This window comes from Triticum aestivum, chromosome 2B, assembly GCF_018294505.1.
Source record: "Triticum aestivum cultivar Chinese Spring chromosome 2B, IWGSC CS RefSeq v2.1, whole genome shotgun sequence".
In the NCBI taxonomy this organism is placed as follows: domain Eukaryota; kingdom Viridiplantae; phylum Streptophyta; class Magnoliopsida; order Poales; family Poaceae; genus Triticum; species Triticum aestivum.
The window spans coordinates 338,180,849-338,203,343 of record NC_057798.1 but is presented as its reverse complement, the minus strand read 5'-3'; positions in this window follow the sequence as shown (position 1 = coordinate 338,203,343).

Here is a 22,495-nt window from a genome sequence, read left to right as displayed (position 1 = left end):
CAAACCGTTCCGCATCCCATGATGCACTTATCTATTCACCCACGATCTAACACGATCTCCACTTTTCAGTACATGGGTGACACATGTCAAGCGAATGAGAAGGGTCAGGGGCACGTTCGTCCTAAATCTTCGGGCGAACAGTTTTTCACTGCGACTATAAATACCCCTCTCCCCTTCCTCACTTCCTTTACTCCGCTCGACCGCTCTCTCTCTCACTCGAGCTTCTCAAACCCTAGCGCCACCGCTACTCCATCGTCGCCGGTGAGGAAGAGCTTCACTGCCTCGACCTCGTCGCCATCGTACTCGCGCCGTCCGCGGAAATCTTCACTCCGCCACCGCCGCAGCTGTCTTCCTCCGCCAAGTTAGGGCGTGGAATATCTGAACTGACGAGCTTCAAATCTACACTTCTCAGTTTGTCGTGTTCTTCATCAAGGGTAATTAGAAGTTATTTTAACTTCCATCTTTGATTCAAATTTTCTCAACAAAATCTTCAAAGGTGTTTTATTCTTCAAATCCTCACACACAAAACACCTCACTAGTCATCTGCTCTTGATTCGTTTCTCTAAGCATCATTTTTCTTCAAGATTCCTCAATTGTGTGGATCCTCAATCTATACAACTCTGGAACCTAAGACAAAGAACGCTTAGTGAAATTCTTCAAGACTCATCTGGTCAAATTCCTCAAACTTGTTCTTTTTGAAAACCTTTTGAGAACGCATATGACCTCTTCAAATTCCTCGCAACTATACTCTGTTCACAGGTACTCATGTCCGCTGCTGAATCACTAGGTTCTCATCAACTTAACTCATTTGCAGCGTTCCTCGAAGAAAAGTTGCATACTTCTTCAGAGAATTCGATTGTTCAAATCCCTCAACTGAAGAATATGGCAGACGGTAAGAAACCACAGAAAGGAGGAAAGAGGCCTGAGGTCATGACTGCGTTTGAAATACCTGAACACATCTATGCTGACTATTGCACACCTAATGAGGCTAAGTTCGGAAAGGAGAACAAAAATCAGCGCAAGGTGCGCATACAGAGGATTGAAAGGAGATGGGCAAGAGAATGGAGGGAGTACAGATATGTAACTCCAAAGTATATGAAGAAATTTGCACTAAATCCTCCATGCCCAAGAGCTCCATTGGCACCAGGCCAAGAAGCTGACCCCGCCAGCATCAAGCGTGGTGAGGATTTCCCTGAAGAATGGGCCAAATGCCAAGCCAAGTTGGCAAGACAAGCCAAAGAAGCAGTGAGGAAATTCAATGAAGACTCTGCTACTGCTGCTGCCACTGAGGCCTCTGTCAGGCCTAGAAAATCAATGGCAAAGAAGCCCACTCACAAGCCAAGTGCTTCACCAACTGTGCCCTCACGGCCAAGTTCCTCAGTAATGCCCTCACGGCCAGATTCTTCAAAGCCCTCATGGCCAGTTCCTCATGTTGCTCCTGCTCCTCCAAAGTCCTCAGCTCCTCCCCCAAACTCCTCAGTTGCTCCAGCAAAGTCCTCAACACCTGTACATCTGGCCATGTGCCAAAGGACTGCAGGCATCTCTATTGCCTCTGGTGTCTCAGCGAGTTCCTCGGCTGCACCAAACTCTTCATCAGGCCCCACTCTGCTGAAGACAAAGGCAACAGCTGGTCGAGGTCCTCGGCCAAATCTGAAGAAGAAACAGGTTGCCTTCCAAGTGCCATCTGACGATGAAGCTGATGATGATGAACTTGCAGAAATCATCAGAGACAGGCAAGAAAGGGCCGCTAGAGCCAAAGGCACAAATGTGCCACTGCTTTTGGATCCAAAGGTGATCCTCGACTACATTGATCTCTGGCACAAGGACCCAAACACTCCTATGCCTGATTTTCATTTGACTCCTGGCCAAAGTCACATGCTGACCCATTTCATCACTGAAGAGAAATGGAAATTTGAGAAGGCTAGACAAATCAAGAATGCTCAGTCCAGGAAAGAGAAGTTCCTGAGGAAAAATGTTGCCAAAATGACAACTGATGAACTCCTCAAGATCCAGTCTGAAATCAAAGCCCTTAGCAATGATTTCAATGCTTATTATGCTGATTGGCAAGGAGCCAAAGTCAGATTCGTTAAACTGACTAAGAAGTTCACCAATGTTGCAGCCCCATCGCAACAAGAAATTCCTCAAGCTGAAGTTTCTACTCGGCAAACTGAAGAACATGCTAGCACCGCTGATGACTTTCAGGCTGCTGATGAAAATGCTAGTTCCAGGGCTGATGACTCCATTCCAGTCGCTGAAGACATTGCCAGGGCATCCACTAGTGGTGCGCCTGAAGAAAATGAAGAAGTCAGGGCAACTGCATCAGTTGCGCCTGAGGAAATTCAAACAGATTCCTCAGCTCCTCCTGCACCTACACCAACTCCTACCCTTCCATCTGCATCAGATCTGAGGAAGACCAAGGCTGCAGAGAGAGCTGTAGTAAAGAAAAGGAAAGCATCATCTGCTTCAGATTCTTCAGCTCCAAAGAAAATGAAGCCTATGACCAGCTCACTTGAAAATCCAATTGATGTTGTTCCGATTTCCACCATGCCATCAAAGGACCTTGTTCCTTTTGGTGAAGAATATGTGATCCCTAGAGGATCTGATGAAGAAAATCATTATGCTGCTTCGTCAGAGCAGATTGATGAAGAAATTGAAGTGGATGCGATCCCTTCAACGCCTGTTGCTTCCTCGCCAATGCCTCAGTTCACAACTGAAGAGGCTGGCATTGAAGAAATTGAAGATGAAGACGTGGATATTGGATGCACTACGCCTGTGATGAATGATGACTTTTGGGAAAGTCAGCATCCCAATTCTCCACTCTTCACCCCAATACAACAAATACCTCAGTCCCTTGCACCAACCGTTAAAATGGGCTCTGAAGAAACTCATCCCACCTTGTTTGTGCATGAAGAAATTCCAGCCACTAGTGCTGAAGAAACTGCTACTGCTGATCCTTTGAACACGCAGACTGCCACTGAAGAGGAACCAGAAATTCCTAAGCCTGAAGAACCGGAGATTGCGATTCCTGAGGTTGTGATGCAACTCACTGACACTACTCTGCCCAAGCCAAAGGATCCATTCTCAAAGAAGCAAAAGTTCAAGGCTGAAGATTTCTTCAACGAGCATGTGTTCTTCACAGACTACAATCCCTATGATTCTGCTCGCATAAGGAAGAGGCATTTCTGGACTGCTAGTCAAGAAAATTTCTATTTCTCAGTGTTATTCAACAAAGACAAAGTCTTCGATCATGAACACATTCCTCACGTGGACATGGAATCTCTGCCGTGCTTCGAGCCAGTCCTCAGTGTTCTTCATGATGCTAGATTGCTGAATTTCTGCACTGACATCTGTGATTGGAATGAAGAACTCATTCTTTAATTTTATGCAACGCTGCACATCACAGGAAATTCTGAAGATGTGAACTCATGGGTGCTGGACTGGATGTCAGAAAATACTCACTACAAGGCACCAGCAACTGAATTGCTTCGTGCCGTCCCACTCAGTCCTCCCCTTGAAGGTGCTCGTTGCATCTACAACGAACCTGAGCTTACAAATCATTACATGCAAGTGCTGATGAATCCCTTGAAGCCAGGGCAGGCCCCTCGAACCAAATTTCTTGTCAAGGAATTATTGTGTGTGCCACGGACTGTCTATCGCATTCTAACGAAGATAATGAGTCCTATCAAAGGCCACGACTCAAATGATGAAGAAGTCGTTGGCATCATGAAGAATATGCTTTTCAATATCATTCATGGCGTTTTCGTCAACTTCCATGATTTCTTCATGAGGACCCTGGTGGATATTGCTATGTCACCATTTGAGCTAAAGCCTTATGCACCATGGATTATGAGGTTCATCAGGACAAGGTCTTCACTCAATTACAAGGCTGATACTCTGAACCACGACAGCTACTTGCCTCCAATTGAAGTCCTCAAACGGACATTTTCCTCAGCTGATGACAAAGGCAAGGCAACTGTTGTGATAGATGAAGGCATTCGTCCATTGGATGGTCAATTTCAAAAGGCTGCATCCTACTCCACCAATGATGACTCTGCCACACATGACTCTGCCGCCAACACCTCTGCCAAGAAAATTCCTCAAGCCACAGCACCCAGGGTGATGATTGATCGTGAGTTACTCCTCAGTCTTCATCAGAAAGTTGATCGCAATCATAAATGGGTCAAGTGTCAGTTTGTTCAATTCTTCACAACATGACCTCAACACATAATGCAGTGAAGAAAAACCACTACTACCTCCATGAAACCTTCAACCGTACCTGGGCTGTTCTATATCATGTTTAAAGTGTAGAAGATCTGAAGAGAATGGGTCTCAAGGAAGAATTTGACTGGTCTGCACCTCCACCTAAGAAATTCAAGAAGGTCAAGGTTCCTTCCTTGGTGGCCAGCTCCTATTCTTCATCGCATGACACTGACAAAAATGAAGACTTGGACGACACTGCAGCAGGCCCTACTACGACAACCGACCCCAACAACGCTAACGCTCCTCCATCAACTTGATATTCTTCAGTGGCGTTAGTCCTCAGTTTCGATCCTTTTGGTCATTCGATGACAAAGGGGGAGAAATCTAAGTTAGTCTTCAAGCGGGTCTATTATATGGGCATTTTTTTTGCTAAGTTACAACTCTCACTCTTCTGAAACTTTTATTGGATTGAGTTGTAATCTTAAACCCGATGGTGCTCTGATACTTTTGAGGCACTGTGCTCTGATACTTTTGATGCACTGTGCTCTGATAATTTTGATGCGTTATTCTGCATGCTTGTTCCTCGTTAATATTGTTGCATGCATGCTGAATTTCTTCAGGCACCATATTTCATCATGCATTTCAAATTCTTCATATTATTTGTCATATGCATGTATGAATTACAAGATATAGGGGGAGATCTCCATGATTCAACTCTACAAGTGTGCATTGCTTCAAAAGCAAATTCCTCACTATGCACATCTTCAGGGGGAATTCTTCTATATCTTGCAATCAAATTCCTCAATATCAGTACTTACACTTCATATGTTTATCCCCGTTGAAAATTTAACCTATATTGTCATCAATCATCAAAAATGGGGAGATTGTAAGTGCATCTAGTGCCCCTTAGTGATTTTGGTGTATTAAAGACTTATAGGTTAACGGACTAATGTGTTTATGAGTGTACACAGGTCTATAAGTCTATGAGGAGTTTGATATTTACAGAGAATGTCGACCCCTAAAAATGAATATCTTTGACTGAAGATTTTGGTATTCCTGAAGACTTTCATGAAGACTTTGAAAGTGAAGAAATTGGTGTGTCCGTGAAGACTTGATATTCATGCAAGGAATATGAAGCTTGAAGACTTTCGTTTTCATAGTTTTGTTTTTCTCTTTCTTGAGTCATAGGAAACACCGTACTGTTAAAGGGGGTCGAGGAAATATTAAGGAAAAATTTCCATGTGATGCTCAACTCAAAATCCTACACCTACCAATCCCTTCGAGTGAAGCCATTGGAAATCTCATACAGTTCAGTCAATTTCTTTAGTGACAGAGACGAAGCCATTGGAATCTGTTATGACTGAGGAGTTAGGAATTCGCCAGTGCGGATTGCCTACACAGTGAGGAACATGATAGCCCTGAGGAATTTGAGAGTCAAAATTCCGACCGTTGCTGTGCTGCGCGCCAGCTGTCCCAAAATATCTTATCCACCTAACGGTCATATCATCGAAGGGCATTTATGTCTTATCATGTCGGGCTGCTCCCTAGGCTATAAATAGCCGCCCCCTACAACCACTAGCTGGTTGGCTGCTCCGAGAGAAACTGACACTTGTCATTTGAGAGCAACCCATCCTCCGAGGACTTTGAGCGAAAATCATCGAGTGAGGAAAAACCCAAACCCAAACACCTACAAACCCAAAGTGATTGAGCATCACTGAAGAGATTGATCCTGCGTGGATCCGACGCTTGTTACCTTTGAAAACTATGCTTCTTCCAGACGGTTAGGCGTCGTGGTCTAGAGCATCCAAGAGGAATTGTGGATCACCGAGTGACCGAAGTCTGTGAAGGTTTGGAAGTCTCCTGAAGACTTACCACGTGATTGGACGAGGTCTTTGTGACCTTAGTTCAAGGAGAATACGATGAGGACTTGGTGTCCTGAGCTACGTGCTTAGCGACTGGGTGTCCGGGACTGTGTGTCCTCGAGTTTAAATACTCAGCCGCTCCAACCAGACGTACAACTGAGACAGCAGTTGGAACTGGTCTACCAAATCATTGTCTTCACCAACCTTACTGGTTCTATTTTCTCAACTCTTTCATTTCTTCATTACAGTGTCGAGTGATTGTTCATATCTGTGTTTGAAGACTTTGACTGAAGACTTTCTCAATTTCCTCAGTTCAATTTCTTCAGTCTGTTTGTCTTCATCTTGTGTTATCCTGTGTTTACGCTTTCTGTACTCTGTTTTTGTCTTCATTTCATCATGATGACTATGTGTGTATTCTGTCATGCTTACTTTTGAGTACTTATTCCGCTGCAAGTAGTTCTTCACTAAGGAATTTCCTCACCAGCAAATTCCTCAGTGAAGAATTCATAAAAATCGACTATTCACCTCCCCCTCTAGTCGATATAATGCACTTTCACTAAGGCGCGACGTCCTCGCACGTTCGTAGTCGGGTCTTCAAAGTCGACTTCCTCCAAAACGAAAGCCACCATCTCATTGAAAGATGGGACACCTTTGCCTCTATCAAGTGGTATCAGATTTCCAGTTTACTCGGTGAGATTTTACTGTTTTTCGAAGTTTAGATCGAGTCTATTCTTCATACCTACAGTCCACGAAAAAGCCACAAAAAAATAGGGTTAGTTCATCATATCCGAACCAATCTGAGCCTTTTCATAATCTTTTTAGGGTTTTGCTTTGTTGAATTTGTGGTTGCATCATCGTGTCTAGTTGCTGGTCTTAGCGTCTAGACTTTTAGAGTTTCGAGTTCTGGTCATAAGTTGTCACGCCGCCACCGCACCATCATCATCGCCCCTGTCACCTACCACCACCGCTTCGAATCCGTATCCATATACCACCACCAATCCGTATCCATATACCACCACCGATCCATATCCATATACTACCACCGCTACCACCACCGCTGCCATATACCACCACCACTGCCATATACCACCACCATATATCCACAACCAATCCGAGTTCCTTGCACATTAGGTTTGTTTTCGAGTTCCATCTAATTTCCAATTCGTGTTTCCTTGCCTGAGTAGGTTTCGGAAAAAAAGAGCCCGGAAACCAACCTCCGTTTAGGCCCAAAATTTTCCAAAAACGCACTTGACAAAAAAAATCTGGCTATCCTATTTTTAGGTGTTTCTAAGTGTATTCAGACAGTCGCCATTATAGAAAGTTTTTTTTGACCCGTTTCCAGTTTTTGGGTCCGGGCAGTCGAAAAAAAAATTGGTCGAAAAAAATTCGTGCCTATCCCGTTATCTTGACTTGGGAAGAGTTTTGAGACACTCGCCATTATAGTGATTCTCGAAAAAAAGGAGCGCAAAAAAAAGAGTGCAAAAAAAGAGTGAAAAAAATTCAGAATGTGCTTCTCCCTTGTTTCCGTGCAGCGTCATGATTTTGTTAGTGTTCTAGGCTCGCGTCTCTAGCACAGTCTAGCCTAGGACCAGCACAGTACCGTCATTGAGCGTTTATTCAAATTTGCATCTCTGAATTGATTATTGCTGACCCTTTTTTGCTACCATATTATAAGCATTCCCAGCTCCACATACATCTATGTCGTGCGTTTGACTCTCCCTGGTAATCACTCTATCCAAGCTTTGAGAGTTTTGACTACAACGGTTGCCGATCACCACCTGCTGTTGGGTAAGAACTGGTAAGAATTTGAGATTTGCTTGACGGGTTTGTGATACACCACCACCACTTCTTAGTAGTCTGTAGGATCATATTCTTGTGTATTTCTATTTGCTACTAACCATGGTAGGATCACAAGCCAATGAGACTGATTGGGAGAACCTGACGAACAAACAACTACATGATAAATTTCAGCAAATGATGAGTGGCCAGGTGCAAGATGTGCTAAATAGATTTGACGAGGCCATGGAGAAGATAGATGGCATTGAGAAGACGTTCGAAACAAAGCTTGATAGCAAGTTTAATGAATTGCTCGCGCGTTTTCCACAACCACCGCCGGCTGCACCTATAGCACCTCTGCAACAACAACAACAACATCAACGCCCCCTTCCGAATCAGTATGAATGAGCGAAGCGTGTTCCTCTTGAGAATGGCCAAACTTCTGGTGCTGCTGTACCTGTTGTTGATGCTTCTTTGGCTCCTGCTGCTGGTACCCAGGAGGATGATGAGTATGCGGGCAATAATGAGGATGAGGTTGATCAAAATCAGAACTACGTGCAGCCACCAGCACCACCACCAGCAGGTCGACCTCAGGTATTTATTCGCAATGGTAGGCCTCCAACACCACCTCAGGTACGAGATCATGACCATGTTCCTAAACTGAAATTGAATATTCCACCATTTGAGGGTAGATATGTTCCTGATATATATCTTACTTGGGAGTTAGAAACTGAACAATATTTTACATGTTTGCAATATCCCGAGGAGAGACGGGTTGCTGCTGCTGTTTGTGCTTTCACTAGTTTTGCATGTGTATGGTGGTCTGAACATTGTAGATTATATCTTATTCCAGCTACTTGGGCTGCTTTGAAAACTGCCATGCGTACTCGTTGGGTTCCACCATATTATCAACGTGAATTGCTTCAAAAATTGCAACATTTAAGACAAGGAAAAAATTCTGTAGAAGAATATTATCAAGAATTACAAACTGGCATGATTAGATGTGGTATTGTTGAGGAGAATGAAGCTATGCTTGCACGTTTTATGGGTGGATTAAATAGAGAGATTCAGACCATTCTAGAGTATAAGGAGTATACTAATATCACTCATTTATTTCATCTTGCTTGTAAAGCTGAACGTGAAGTGCAGGATCGACAAGCATTGGCGCGAACTAACTTTTCTGCAGGTCGACCTTCATCATGGACAATGCGTGCATCTTCTACTTCAACTGCACCAGCACCTCCATCAGGTGCCATCTCCAGCCGTGATACAAGAAAGCAGGCACAACCACCATTATCTGCCAAGAGCGCACCTGTCGGGCCTGCACAGAGCTCTTCTTCTTCCATGGCATCAACATGGCACACAAGTGATATTATTTGTCATCGTTGTAAGGGAAGAGGTCATTATGCGCAAGAATGCAAATCTCAGCGTGTGATGATTGCTAATGAGGATGGTGGGTATGAGTCCGCTAGTGACTATGATGAGGAGACTTTGGCTCTTATTACACGTGAAGAGCACGGTGGAGATGATTCAGATCATGAGACGCAATACATGCCTCCTGACGATGCTGACAGGTATGAATGTTTAGTTGCTCAACGTGTTTTGAGTGTGCAGGTCACACAAGCTGAGCAAAATCAGAGGCATAATTTGTTCCATACAAAGGGAGTTGTGAAGGAACGTTCTGTGCGCGTCATCATAGACGGAGGGAGCTGCAACAACTTGGCTAGCATGGAGATGGTGGAGAAGCTTTCTCTCACCACAAGGCCACATCCACATCCTTACTACATCCAATGGTTCAACAACAGCGGCAAGGTTAAGGTAACACGTACTGTTCGTGTGCATTTTAGTATCTCTACATACGCTGATTATGTTGATTGTGATGTGGTACCTATGCAAGCATGTTCCTTATTACTTGGCAGACCATGGCAATTTGATAAAAATTCTGTACACCATGGTAGAAACAATCATTATACTCTTGTTCATAAGGATAATATTACTTTGCTAACTATGACTCTTGATTCCATTTTGAAAGACGATATTAATAGAGCTAATAAAGCAAAACAGGAGAAAAATAAGAGTGAAAATCAGATTGTGGAAAAAGAATTTGAGCAACAAATGAAGCCTAATAGTAAACCATCTATTGTTGCGTCTGAAATTAAATTGAAAAGTGCATGTTTACTTGCCACTAAATCTGATATTGATGAGCTAGATTTCAGCAAATCTATTTGCTATGCTTTTGTGTGCAAAGAGGCATTATTTTCATTTGAGACGTGCCTTCCTCTTTGCCTCCTGCTGTCACTAACATTTTGTAGGAGTTCGCTGACGTCTTTCCACAAGACATGCCACCGGGATTACCTCCCATCCGAGGGATTGAGCATCAGATTGACTTAATACCTGGTGCATCATTACCCAACCATGCACCATACCGTACCAATCCAGAGGAGACGAAGGAGATTATGCGTCAAGTACAGGAGCTGCTCGACAAAGGTTATATACGTGAATCCCTTAGTCCTTGTGTTGTTCCTATTATTCTACTGCCGAAAAAGTATGGTACATCACGTATATGTGTTGATTGTAGAGGCATTCATAATATTACTATTCGTTATCGTCATCCTATATTCCTAGGCTAGATGATATGCTTGATGAATTGAGTGGCTCTACAATATTCTCCAAAGTTGATTTGCGTAGTGGAAACCATCAAATTCGTATGAAATTGGGAGATGAATGGAAAATGGCATTTAAAACTAAGTTTGGATTATATGAGTGGTTAGTCATGCCTTTTGGGTTAACTAATGCACCTAGTACTTTCATGATATTAATGAACGAAGTTTTACATGCTTTTATTGGACGATTTGTGGTAGTCTATTTTGATGATATACTGATTTACAGCAGGTCTTTAGAGGAACATTTGGAACATTTACGTGATGTGTTTATTGCTTTACGTGATGCACATTTGTTTGGTAACCTAGGGAAGTGCACCTTTTGCACCGACCGAGTATCTTTTCTTGGCTATGTTGTTACTCCACAGGGAATTGAAGTTGATAAAGCCAAGACTGAAGCTATTGAGAGTTGGCCGCAGCCCAAAGCGGTCACACAAGTGAGGAGTTTTCTTGGCCTCGCTGGATTCTATAGGCGTTTTGTGAGAGATTTCAGCACCATTGTTGCACCTCTCAATAAGCTTACAAAGAAAGTTGTGCCTTTTCTTTGGGGTACCGCACAGGAAGAAGCCTTCACGGTATTGAAAGATAAGTTGACACATGCTCCTTTACTCCAACTTCCTGATTTTAATAAGACTTTTGAGCTTGAATGTGATGCTAGTGGAATTGGATTAGGAGGTGTGTTATTACAAGATGGCAAACCTGTTGCATATTTTTCTGAAAAATTGAGTGGGCCTAGTCTGAATTATTCTACTTATGATAAAGAATTATATGCTCTTGTTCGGACTTTAGAAACATGGCAACATTATTTATGGCCCAAAGAATTTGTTATACATTCTGATCATGAATCTTTGAAACATATTAAAAGTCAAGCTAAACTGAATCGTAGACATGCTAAATGGGTTGAATTCATTGAGGCTTTCCCTTATGTCATTAAACACAAGAAGGGAAAAGAACATGTTATTGCTGATGCATTGTCTCGTCGCTATACTATTATTTCACAACTTGACTTCAAAATATTTGGTTTGGAGACCATCAAAGATCAATATGTGCATGATGCTGATTTTAAAGATGTATTGCAGAATTGTAACGAAGGTAGAACATGGAACAAGTTCGTCGTTAATGATGGCTTTGTGTTCCGTGCTAACAAGCTATGCATTCCAGCTAGCTCCGTTCGTCTTTTGTTGTTGCAGGAGGCGCATGGAGGAGGATTAATGGGACACTTTGGCGTCAAGAAGACGGAGGACGTACTTGCTACACATTTCTTTTGGCCAAACATGAGACGGGATGTTGAGCGCTTTGTTGCTCGTTGTACTACATGTCAAAAAGCTAAGTCACGACTCAATCCTCATGGTTTATATATGCCTTTGCCTGTACTTAGTGTTCCTTGGGAGGATATATCTATGGACTTTGTTTTAGGTTTACCTCGAACAAAGAAGGGGAGGGACAGCATATTTGTTGTCGTGGATAGATTCTCGAAAATGGCACACTTTATACCATGTCATAAAAGTGATGATGTTGTTAATGTTGCTGATTTGTTCTTTCGTGAAATTATTCGCTTGCATGGTGTGCCAAATACTATTGTTTCAGATCGTGATACTAAATTTCTTAGCCACTTTTGGAGATGTTCATGGGCTAAGTTGGGGACTAAACTGCTTTGTAGTACTACTTGTCACCCCCAAACTGATGGACAAACTGAAGTAGTCAATAGAACATTGTCTACTATGCTTAGAGCTGTTTTGAAGAATAATAAGAAAATGTGGGAAGAATGCTTGCCTCATATTGAATTTGCTTATAATCGGCATTGCATTCTACTACTAAGATGTGCCCTTTTGAAGTTGTGTATGGTTTTCTACCTCGTGCACCTATTGATTTGTTGCCTCTTCCATCTTCGGAGAAGGTTAATTTTGATGCTAAACAACATGCTGAATTGATTTTAAAAATGCATGATTTAACTAAGGAAAACATTGAGCGTATGAATGCTAAATATAAACTTGCTAGAGATAAGGGTAGAAAACATGTTATGTTTGCACCTGGAGATCTTGTCTGGTTACATTTGCGTAAGGATAGATTTCCTGATTTGCGCAAATCAAAGCTAATGCCACGTGCTAACGGACCTTTTAAGGTGTTAGAGAAAATAAATGATAATGCATATAAACATGAGCTGCGTGCAGATTTTGGGGTTAGTCCCACTTTTAACATTGCAGATTTGAAGCCTTATTTGGGAGAGGAAGATGAGCTTCCGTCGAGGATGACTTCATTTCAAGAAGGGGAGGATGATGAGGACATCAATACCATTGTTACACCCACAGCCCCTGCTGCTATACATACTGGACCAATTACTAGAGCTCGCGCACGCCAATTAAATTACCAGGTACTTTCGTTTCTTGGTAATGATTCTAATGTTCATGAGAATATGATGCTGCGTAAATTGGATACATATTTTTTGCTTACAAATGAAGGGCCTAGCTTGGAGAAGGATGAACATTGGAGCAAGAACAAGCATGGAGATGATGTCATGCGCAAGGGGAACAAGAACGGAGTTACAAGTGATGATTTCAGGACGTTGAAGCCACCATAATGTGTGCATGAAGCCTTGGACGAAATATACAAGATGACACTTCATAACTTTCGTTTAGAGGCTATTCTAGGTGCTGCGTCACCTTATTATTTTGCCAGGCCCATGTATTTTCGAAATACTTCAGTATAGGTTGTTTTTAGAGTCTGTATGTGTGGGGAAACAAGAGATAGGGTTAGTTTCGGACCCCTTCCCCAAGGGCCACGAAATTCCCCCCTCTTCCTCCATATATACAGCCCTTAGGGCGTCGTTTAGACTTTGGGTTTTGTTTAGACTAAAGTTCGCCATAGCTGCAACTTCCCGTACTTCATTTGTGTTCAACGACCAGACAAAGGCGTCACAGAACCCCACCTTGATCAATAAAGCTTTCCTCTTATATTCGCAATATCCAGATTGCAATCTTAGTTTCTTGCTTGTTCTTCGTTTGCCTGCAGGAAACAGACCTTCATGGTCAGGTTGATCGTGCTCCGGCATGGTCAATAATAGCTCGGAGTTGGTTTAGCAATTGCTAAGGCGTGACGTCCTCACACATTCGTAGTCGGGTTGTCAAAGTCGACTTCCTCCAAAACGAAAGACACCATCTCATCGAAAGACGGGACACCTTTGCCTCTATCAGTTACATGTTGTAATTATTTTGGTCTCACCGAAATGTGCAATCGGTCCCATCGAGTTTGCCTCACCAACTCTCTGTTTGCTCATTGCTGAAATCGGCCTCACCGAGTTCACGGAATCGGTCTCACCGAAATGAAGTTTTGCCCTAGCCCTAGCACATTAGTCTCACTTTGTTGATCATGTCGGTCCCACCGAAATTCCTAACGTTCACATTTTGAACTAAATCGGTCTCACATTCTTCTATTAGGTCTGGCCAAGTTGGGTCAAATGTGCGTAATGGATGGACTTTGTGTGGAGGCTATATATACCCCTAGACCCCCTTCTCTTTTCAAGATAGAGCCATCAGAAAGTGCCTACACTTCCACTACTCATTTTCTGAGAGAGAACCACCTACTCATGTGTTGAGACCAAGACATTCCAATCCAACGAGTAGAATCTTGATCTCTAGCCTTCCCCAAGTTGCTTCCACTCAAATCTTCTTTCCACCATAGCCAAATCTGTGAGAGAGAGTTGAGTGTTGGGGAGACTATCATTTGAAGCACAAGAGCAAGGTGTTCATCATCGACACACCATCTATTTCCTTTTGAAGAGTGGTGTCTCCTCGATTGGTTAGGTATCACTTGGGAGCCTCCGACAAGATTGTGGAGTTGAACCAAGGAGTTTGTACGGGCAAGGAGATCGCCTACTTCATGAAGATCTACCCGAGTGAGGCAAGTCCTTCGTGGGCGATGGCCATGGTGGGATAGACAAGGTTGCTTCTTCGTGGATCCTTCGTGGGTGGAGCCCTCTGTGGACTCGCGCAACCGTTACCCTTCATGGGTTGAAGTCTCCATCAACGTGGATGTACGATAGCACCACCTATCGGAACCACGCCAAAAATCTCTATGTCTTCATTGCGTTTGCACACTCCAACCTCATCCCTTTACTTTCTTGCAATTAGCATGCTTTACTCTTTCCGCTACTTATACTCTTGCCATGCTTGCTTGAAATGTATTGTGAATGCTTAAACTTGTGCTAAAACTCCACCTCAACTTGAAGAACTTAAAAACTGCTACTTTTGCTTGTTGGCGGTCTAATCACCCCCCTCTAGACACCTCCTCTCGATCATTTCAATGATGATTATGATGATGACATGATTTGATGAGACTATTTGCATGTGTATGATATGATTACATTTGTATGTGCATGATATGTTCGAGATTATTGTATAAAGCATGTACAAATACAAAAGAAATATGCAGAAAAAATGAGAAACTAATAAAACTAGCAGTAGCGAGGAGAATGAAGTTAGCAACAGCGTGCACTTAGCAGTAGCGCTGCTTATGGTAAAGCGCTACAAATATTAGCAGTAGCGCGTTTGGGTGATGCTCGCTACTGCTATCCATGTATAGCAGTACCGCAGTTCAACCTGCGTGGTTGCTATAAGTTAGTTGTAGCACCGTATCAGTAGCGCCGGTCCCCACGCTACTGCTAGGCTTTTCCCTAGTAGTGATTGTTTTGGTCATTATTCCAGCTTATGATGCAGTTCTAATGCCCTTTCTCTCTTAATTTGCAAGATTTACATGGATATGGAGATTACCTGCAGCTCGAATTCTAGACCTGAAAAAGCTACAACAGAGATACCTATTCTACAGAACTCCAAATGACCTGAAACTTCACGGAGATTTTTTATTGAATATGTAAAAATACTGGAGCAAAGAAATACTAGAGGGGGGCCACCAACTGCTCACCAGGCAACAGGGCGCGACCACCCACCCAGGCGCGCCTTGATGCCTTATGGGTCCCACATCTGGCCTCTGGTGCCCATGTTTTTTATATGAGGGGTTTTGACCTAGAAAAAAATAAGGAGAATACTTTTGGGATGAAGCGCCGCCATCTTGAGGCGGAACCTGGGCAGGAGCACTTCTGCTCTCTGGCGGAGCGATTTCGCCGGGGATACTTCCCTTTGGGAGAGGGGAATTGAAGCCATCGAAATCACCAACGATCCCCTCATCATGGGAGGACCAATCTTCATCAACATATTCACTAGAACCATCTCATCTCAAACAGTAGTTCATCTCTTGTATTCAATCTTTGTCCCAAAACCTCAGACCGGTACATGTGGGTTGTTAGTAGTGTTGGTTACATCTTGTAGTTGATTCTAGTTGGTTTATTTGGTGGAAGATTAAATTTTCAGATCCTCAAGCATATTCAATACACCTCTAATCTTGAACATGAATATGATTTATGAGTAGTTACTTTTGTTCTTGAGGACATGGGAGAAGTCTTGTCATAAGTAATCATGTGATGTTGGTATTCGTTTGATATTTTGATAATATGTATGTTGTTGCTTCCTTTAGTGGTGTCATGTGAATGTCGACTACATGCCACTTCACCATACTTGGGCCTAAGGGATGGCATTGCAGAGTAAGAAGTAGATGATGGGTTGCTAGAGTGATAGAAGCTTAAACCCTAGTTTATGTGTTATTCCAAAAGGGGCTGATTTGGATCCATATGTTTCATGCTATGGTTAGATTTATCTTAATTCTTCTTTCATAATTGGGGATGCTTGTCAGAGGGGGTAATCTTCAGTGGGTTGCTTGTTTAAGTAAGAATAGCACCCAAGCACCGGTCCACACACACATATCGAATTATAAAAGTAATGAATTGGAATCAATTAAACATGATGAAAGTGACTAGACGGTCATTCCCATGTGTCCTCAAGAATGCTTTGCTTTATATTAGAGAACTTCCAGGCTTGTCCTTTTCTATAAAAAGGATTGGGCCACCTTGCTGCACCTTTCTTACTATTGCAACTTGTTACTTGTTACGAATTATCTTGCTACAAAACTATCTATCACTTTTACTTTCAGCACTTGCAGAGAATACCTTGCTAAAAGTCATTTGTCATTTTTCTTCCTCCTTGGGTTCAACAATCTTACTTATTGAAAGGACGACGATTGATCCCTTATATTTGAGGGTCATCAGAGGTCTTTCCACGATCGTCTCCGATGACCAAACCGGGCGATGCAAGGCCCTATAGAGCGAGCATGTCGCACCACGTCCATCAGTTGCACGAGCGTGAGTTGGGATGGTTGGGTTCGATGGGAACGATGAGGACCAGCGGTGACTTGATCATGGGACCGATAGCAAGATGCTAGGGGAAGCGCGTGGAAAAATGGGAAGATGGGGAAGGTGCCCGAGCTCACAATGAAGCTCGAGGAGGGCTCGGCGAGGCCAGGGGTAAGTAGGAGGTGAGCAGATCAATGATGATGGTGGTGGCGGCTGAAGGAGAGAAGATGATGCGATGGTATCGATGCAGCGGTGATCCGGGCTGATCCGGCCTCGTAGACAATGTAGACATGGACGATGGTCCTCCTGGACATCTCCTTGCGGTGCGGGGTGGCTTCCGAGCATGCGGATGATGAATGCGCGGTGATGGCTGCATACGGGGAAGACGAAAATGTCGAGGACAGCGAGAGTGAGGGGAACGGGGTGCTAGGGTTTGCAGCAGGAGAGAGGGCCGACCTTATCTACCCAGCTGGACCAGCGGATGGCCAACGCATGGTCGGGGAGCGGCCATGGCCGCGAGATGGCTGCCACGCCCTCCCGCTCTTGTAGCGGGAGGTAGGGGAAGGTTTAGGTGAGTCGGCCGTGCACTGTGGCCACTAGGGCCAAGGTGCACATTAGTTAGTTAGGCCTTTCCATTTTTATTGATTTTTGTTTCTTATTTACTCTCTGCTTTGCACTTTTTTCACACTATTGTCACACTTGAAACTTTGCACATAAATACTAGGCAACATTTTGAGCTATCCCACCCAGTTTCAATTCATTTTGAAACGTATAACTATTTGTTTATAATGAATTGGCTCAATTTAATGCTCCTCGTCCACTAAAATAATTGCCATGGACAATTTGGGCATCCAAATGGAGTTTATATTTTTTTACAAATACTTGGGGATTTGATGACATGTTATAAACATTTGCTTTTTGCTGTTTGAAGAAATAATGATTTGACTTGCAATTTAAATTTGACTTTGATTGTATCAAGTGGCAATTTGGCTTAGTAAAACATGATGGCATGGCATCATTACTAAGAGATCACTATAGCTTGAGTATTGGGGTGTTACAGCTAGGTAAGATGTGAAAGTGCTTTTGGGATTTTACAAGCCCAATTTGTTGTTGTGCGAGGACCGTCTAGCTTTTGGGAACAAGAGATACTTTGTTACAATCATCACAACATGCGCGATCATGCACAACATGATCATTGAGAATGAGCATGAGAAAGATTACTATTACACCTTCTATGATCTCAAGGGATAACCAGTGCGGCCGTGTAGAAGGAAAAACTGAGTCCGTCGCTTTGTTGAGGCGTACCATGTCATTAGAGATTCTAATACGCATGAATGTATTCAAAAAAAATCTCATGGAGGAGTCATGGGCATGGTATGGGCAACAAGATGGCTAGTTTTATCTTTATATTTCATATCATGTGTGATGAACAATTTGTGTTGAATTTGATGTTGTGGATGATGAATTTGTTATTTTGTTTGTACTATTTCTTTTAAATTCAGATGAGTTTGGTATTATTTCTTGCAATATGTATGTAGATCATGGACAGAAAAAAGTGATGCGGCTGTCCTAAAATAGGGCAATTGTTAGAGCAATGGCACCCGATTTTAGAGCTGTTATTGAATATGAACATTTTAAAATCAATATTTTTCATGTCCTAAATTTTACTCTTAGATTGTTCACTCTATTATAGAGAGATGAGATCGGAAATATTATTATTTTTTGAATAAAGACACCAGATAAGGCCAATGCCGTGGGCTACATCTGTGGGTTTGTTCTGCATCTTGTGTGAGCGGGGGGGGGGGTCTCCCTCCTTCAGTATGCTGACAACACCATAATCATGGTCGAAGGCTCCGAGGCCGACATTTCTCATGTGAAGTTCCTGCTACTCTGCTTCAGCAGATGCCAGGTCTCATGATAAACTTCGACAAGAGCGAGGTGATGGTGAAGGGTTACTCCCCCTCTGAGCCCTAGAGTATCGTTGATCGGCTTATGCCAACAGGGGACCTTCCCGATGTCCTATCTCGAGATCCCCATTAGTGACTCTTGCCTCACCGTGGCAGAGCTGTGACCGGCGGTGTCTAATCTTCAACACCGCATCGAACCCTGGCAGGGCCGCTGGCTTTCCAAGGCGGACCGAACAGTGCTCATTAACTCCTCCCTATCCAGATTGCTCCTGTTCATTGAGCTTCTACAGTTTCCACGAGACCCTCTACCACGAGATCGCCAAATATCAAGTGCGCTTTCTACTGGGCTGGTGAGGGGGACAAATAGAAATACCATATGGTTAGCTGGCTCGACATCTGTAAGCCTCGTGACCAAGGTGACCTCGGGATCATGTCGTCTAAACGCATGAACATTGCCTTGCTAACACGTTGGTTGTGGCGGATCGCGAAGAGTGAGGGCGGACTCTGGCTAGACATCATCCAAAAAAATACCTTCATGGGCAGCCACTGGCCTTTTGTCAGCGGTCTGGCAGCTCTCAATTCTGGCAATCGGTCATTCAGCTGCTTCTAGTCCTTCACATCAGAACCTCCATTGAGGTGGGATCAAGGGCCTCCACCCTTTTCTGGCTGGACAGGTGGGTCGGGGACACCCCCTTCGCTGGACGATTCCCAGCCATGTTCGACATTGCGGCCGAACCTAGAACCTCCAGCAAGATGGCCCTTATTGACTTAGGGCATCTCGCATTCCGGATGTCATTTGGACCTACGGAACTTGCCTCCTTAGAGGACATCCTTGAGTGCATTGCCCTGCAACCCCTTGACGTGGATCAACCGCTTGATCGCATCTCTTGGCGCTTGGAGACATCCGGCCGGTTCTCAACCAAATCTCTCTGCCAGGCTATTGCGTATGTCCCTGCACTCACACCATATGTCCAGATTTGGGTGATTAGACTCCCTCTGACGATTCACATCTTCCTATAGCAGTGGATTTGGGGCCGAGTCCCCTCTGGAGTAGAGGTGCTCAGGCGGAATGGCCCTGGTGACGGACTCTGCCCCCTATGCGAGATGGAGGACCCTAACCACATCTTCTTCACGTGCGTCTCCGCTCAGTTCCTTTGGAGTTTCTTCTGCGACGCGGTCGGTGGACAGTGGTGCCACACCAACTTCCCTGTGTAGGATCGGAAGTATGTCTAGAGGGGGGTGATTAGACTACTTGACCAAATAAAAACTTAACCTTTTCCCTATTTTAATTCTTGGCAGGTTTTACCAACTTAGCACAAGTCAAGCAATCTCAACACAATTCAAGCAAGCATGCAAAGAGTATATGAGCAGCGGAAAGTAAAGCATGCAACTTGCAAGAAAGTAAATGGGAGGACTTTAGAGGGAGCAAACGCAATGTTGACACGGAGATTTTTGGCGTGGTTCTGATAGGTGGTGCTATCGTACATCCACGTTGATGGAGACTTCAAACCACGAAGGGTAACAGTTGTGTGAGTCCACGGAGGGCTCCACCCACGAACGGTCCACAAAGAAGCAACCTTGTCTATCCCAGCACGGCCATCGCCCACGAAGGACTTGCCTCACTAGGGTAGATATTCACGAAGTAGGCGGTCTCCTTGCCCTTACAAACTCCTTGGTCCAACTCCACAATCTTGACGGAGGCTCCCAAGTGACACCTAACCAATCTAGGAGACACCACTCTCCAAAAGGTAATAGATGGTGTGTTCATGATGAAATCCTTGCTCTTGTGCTTCAAATGATAGTCTCCAACTCTCTCTCATAGATTTAGCTATGGTGGAAAGATGATTTGAGTGGAAAGCAACTTGGTGAAGGCTAGAGATCAAGATTCTACTCGTTGGATAGGAATGTCTTGGTCTCAACACATGAGTAGGTGGTCCTCTCTCAGAAAATGAACGCTGCAAGTGTAGGCACGTTCTGATGGCTCTCTCCATGAATGAAGAATGGGTGAAGGGGTATATATAGCCTCCACACAAAATCTAACCGTTACACACAGATTCCCAAACTCAATGAGACCGAATGGTAAAACTCAGTCAGACCGATTCAAGTCAAAATATGAACGTTAGGCTTTTCGATGGGACCGATATAGTCAATGTAACATCCCAAATTTTCAATTTGGAATGTTATACATTAGATCATCATTGCATATCATATTTTATTGCATTTTGGCTTGATCCAACAACTTCTACGCAACTCAAGGACCCACGGAGAGAGTTGGGGATTTCGTTATTCTCATATTTGAGCTTTCTCAAAATTTGAAAAGAGGATCATTTGATTTTAATTATTTTCTCTTCGAATATTTCTTCTATGAAAATAAAAGAGAGGGGATAAAATGACTTCCCCAAAATAAAGAAATATTGGATATTTAATATTAAAATCAAATAACAATTTTATTCGGAGTTTTATCGCTATTTTATTTCAATTAGGAAAAATATACGTTTTTCAAAATTGCATTAGAGGCCCAAATAAATGTTCACTTTGTCCGCTATATTTTTAGAGGACGGGGGAAACTTATTTCAGGATTTTTGGAGTCCGTTTAGTACTTCTTTTATTTCTTTTTCTGTGTGGAATAATTTTAAAAAAAGTCCACCACCTTACCGCGCCGTGTCCGACCCGGACAATGTACGCGGCCTTTAAAGGCCAACGGCCTGACCCGACCAAAACCCTAGCCGCCAGCCCCATCCCACCTCGTAACCCGTGTCGCCTTCATCGGATTTTGCCGCCGCCACCGTCGTGTGCCACCGCCACCGCCGGAACACGTCGCCGCCGCCCCGCTCGCTGTCGACCCCGTCGCCCCTCGCTGCTGACCGCCGCCGCCACCGCCCCGCCTCGCCCGCCTACCCTGCCGCCCAACGCTGCAGGTGTGCGCCGCCGCCGCCGGAGTTACCGCCGCCCCGCCGGATCTCGTCGAGGTAGCCGCCGCCGGTTTTCGTTAGAAAACTGGGCGTTTTTTTAGAACCCGCGGCTTTTTTTATTAGATCGGTTTTTTTTTTTTTGGTTTAGCTATTTAGCGAGCACCAGTTCGTTTGTTCGTTTTAACGAATGATTTTCACCCGTTAGCCACAGACAGCGAACGTTCGTCCGTTAGCCTGTTCGTTAGTTTTTCTTTTTCCAGGGATTTTCCGCGATTATTTTCAATCGCGATTTCTGCCCTGTTTTTCGTTTTAGTTTACCTTTTCGCTCGTTTATCGGAATCGGGCGATTCAAGCGCCTAGAGTTTTGTCTCGAATCCCTCTTTCTGTTTAACCAACTTGAACAAGATTTTTCTACTGTAAAATTTGACTTAAGTCCAGATTAGTAAATGGAGCTTGTTTCTTTTGCAGTTTGAGTTTCGTTGCTTCATTTGATTTGACTCTTTTTGCAAACCGGAGTTCTTAAGTTGAACTTTCTGGTGGATCTCTTATTTGAGTTTTACCCGTCCTTCTAGTTGAGTGCTTATTGTATGCTTGTTTGTTTGCGATAGAGTACCCGTAGTGCGAAGCGTGCTACTACGAGTCTCTAGGTTTCACGGATCATCAGCAAGGCAAGTAACACTTTGATCGTACCTCTTTACTACCCAATTTTATTGCATTAGAACAATCCTCAAACAATTGCATGGTTAGGATCTGATTAACATGTGGGTTCTGGGAAGTAGATAAGGTAGTACCTATTGTCCTGTTTATTATCAAACCCTTGGGAGTTACTTCTACGTTGCTTATATTGCTATGTTATGCTTCTAGACGTGGATTGGGTGAGTGTATCCATGACAGATGTGAGTATTGTTATTTAATTGTTAACTTAAGGTGGCTACTTTAA